This window comes from Dendrobium catenatum, unplaced genomic scaffold (assembly GCF_001605985.2).
Source record: "Dendrobium catenatum unplaced genomic scaffold, ASM160598v2 fragScaff_scaffold_716, whole genome shotgun sequence".
Lineage (NCBI taxonomy): Eukaryota > Viridiplantae > Streptophyta > Magnoliopsida > Asparagales > Orchidaceae > Dendrobium > Dendrobium catenatum.
In genome coordinates, this window is record NW_021319178.1 from 25,201,033 (window position 1) to 25,204,310 (window position 3,278).

Here is a 3,278-nt window from a genome sequence, read left to right on the forward strand (position 1 = left end):
ACTTCTGCTCGTCGACGAACTTTCGTCGGTCTTCTACCTGACGTTGAACTTCTACCCGACGTTGAACTTCTACCCGACATCGGACTTCTCCCTATCGTCAGACTTCTGCTCGTCAGAAGACTCCTACGCATCGTCGGACTTCTGCTCGTCAGCGGACTCCTACTCGTCGTCGGACTTCTGCTCTTCGACAAACTTTTGTCGGTCTTCTACCCAACATTGAACTTCTACCCGACGTTGAACTTCTACCCGACATCGGACTTCTCCCTATCGTCAGACTTCTGCTCGTCAGAAGACTCCTACGCATCGTCGGACTTCTGCTCGTCAGCGGACTCCTACTCGTCGTCGGACTTCTGCTCTTCGACAAACTTTTGTCGGTCTTCTACCCAACATTGAACTTCTACCCGACGTTGAACTTCTACCCGACGTTGAACTTCTACCCAATGTCGGACTTCTCCCTGTCATCAGACTTCTGCTCGTCAGCGGACTCCTACTCGTCATCGGACTTCTGCTCGTCGACGAACTTTTGTCGGTCTTCTACCCGACGTTGGACTTCTACCGGACGTCAGACTCTTACTCGTTGTCAGACGTCTGCTTGTCGACAAACTTTCATCGGTCTTCTGCCCAAGGCCGTACTTCTACCCGACGTCGGACTTCTTCCTGTCGTCGAACTTCTGCTCGTCAGCAGACTTCTACTCATCGTCAGACTTCTGCTCGTCGACGAACTTTCGTCGGCCTTCTACCTGATGCCGTACTTCTACCTGACATCGGACTTCTCCTTGTCGTCGGACATCTGCTCGTCAGCAGACTTCTACTCGTCGTCGAACTTTTGCTCGTCGACGAACTTTCATCAGTCTTCTGCCCAACGTCGTACTTCTGCTCGTTAGCGGACTCGTCAGCGGACTACTACTCGTCATCGGCTTCTCGCTCGACTGTTACTTGCAATGCACCCTCGAACTCTCTCCTTTGGCTCCACACTCGATCGTTGACTGCTAATGGGCTTCAACTCAATCGTCCATCGCCAGCAAACTCCCGCTCAAATGGTGAAGAAATCCCGTAAGCTTCTGCACGCGAGGAGGGGCGCTAATTCGAGCAGGGAAAAATTCTCACTTGCAAATAACAGAAGCTTCAACTGTCAGAAAGCCGAAGGGAGGGGAAGAAATCCCGTAAGCTTTTGCACGCGAGGAGGGGCGCTAATTCGAGCAGGAAAAATTCCCACTCGCAAATAACGGAGCCTCAACAGTTAGAAAGCCGGAGGGAGAGGAAGAAATCCCATAAGCTTCTGCACGCGAGGAGGGGAACTAATTCAAGCAGGAAAAAATTCCAACTTGCAAATAACGGGAGCCTCAATCGTTAGTAAGCCGGAGGGAGAGGAAGAAATCCCGTAAACTTCTGCACGCGAGGAGGGGCGCTAATTCGAGTAGGGGAAGTTTCCCACTCAAAATTGCGGAAGCCTCAACCGCTAGAGAGCCAGAGGGAGAAAGAAAGAGAAGTTGCAAATTTTTTAAAGGCCTAGGAGGCCTATTTATAGGTTTTGGAAAGAATAGGGGGGAGTTATTACAATTTTCGGATTTCCCTATTTTTTCTGATTTTTTTTTAGATTTTTTTAGAAATTTTTGGGATTTTTCCGGCGAATGGCGGCAAGCGGCGGCCGGCCGGTTCGGCCGCCTATGCGTGTCCGGGCCCGATTTTCGGCCCGGAAGGTATGATTCGGACGTTTTTGGGGTCCTCGGACATGTTTTTCGACGTTTCGGACTCGATTTCGACACTTTCGAAGCTCAACAGAGCCTCTAAGATCCATTTCGAGAAACGATTAATTTTCGGAACGCAATTTTTGGTGTTTTGGCCGATACAAATTTTTGAAGCATATATTTTTGGACTCCTGGAGCTTCGGCTTTCGAAAATAGGGGGGCAACTGATACGTACTCCAAAAATTATCTTGATCGGGCACGAATCTCGAGGCAAAAGCTAGTTGGAAACTTCAAAAATTTATTTTGGGAGCACCCGAACTCCGATTTCAGCAAGCTTTTAGTCAAACTGAGTGTCTCGGAAATACAAACCCAACGACACCAAGATCAACCCAATCCAATCCCAAATGAGTCCGAATCAAGGGCTCAAAGCATTGTTGGAAGGTTCAAACCGCAATTTGAGTTATCAAACGATCTCCGATTTTGACGATCTTATACTCGAATCTAACGGCTCGACGAGACGAATCCAACGATCCCAAGATCGTCGAATTTCGACATCATCAAGGCCTTCAAATGCCCAACAAATGATGCATGATCAAAGGATTCGATATCGGCCGTCCTTTCAAAACACTCCCAATTCGCCCCTGATCTCACGCCTATTTACGAGCTATGCCACTCCAGAAAAACTATAAATTTAGCCCTCATTCTACACCAAAGGGACTTAAGTGAAGAAAGAGAAGAAGAAGAGAAGGAGGAGAAGGAATAAGCTCCTCCTCGACCACCGCCGGAGCTCTTCCTGTTGCCTGAAGACGCCGGAACTCTGCCGGATTTTCGGGAAACACCGGGAATTTGCAGAACTTTGTAACTTTGTGAGAAGTTGATTGTAAATTGATCGTCTTGATTTGTAAGGCGGATCAACCCTTGTACTTCAAACAAATACTAGTGAAACTTTGCAACTGGGCGAGGCCCCGTGGTTTTTTTTTCCCTCTTTCGGGTTTTCCACGTAAAAACCCTAGTGTTCATTTCTCTTTTCTGTTTATGTGCGGAATACTCGTGCAACGCTAGGACGCAAATTTACAAACTCTACCGCCGTGTATATTCTAGCACGCAACAAAGCTAATTGAACCGGACGGTTTTAAAATTTGATTTATTTAATATTATATAATTTATTCAACTAATATTATTAAAAAAATTTGAACCGGACGGTTTTAAAATTTATTATTATGTTGGAGATCGGTTCACCGGGCGGTTCAACCAAAAACCGGCCGGTTCAATGTGAAGGCGGTTTTTAGATTGGACCGGACCGGCCCTTAAACCGGTTCACGGTTGGACCGGCCGGTCCGGTCCGATTTTTAAAGCACTGGTTTTCCAAGTTGAGCCAGAGTGTTTTGAATGAAATCTTGATCATTTTCCGTTATAAGAATGCTGTCCATGTAAATGAGAATAAAAATATGAACTTTAGCTTTGTGATACGTTAGTAATGATGGATCATCCTGATTATGAGAAAAACCAAGAGATAAAAGAAATGAGGTAAACGTGTTGTACCACTGTTTAGGAGCTTGTTTCAAGCCATATATAGCTTTATGAAGTCGG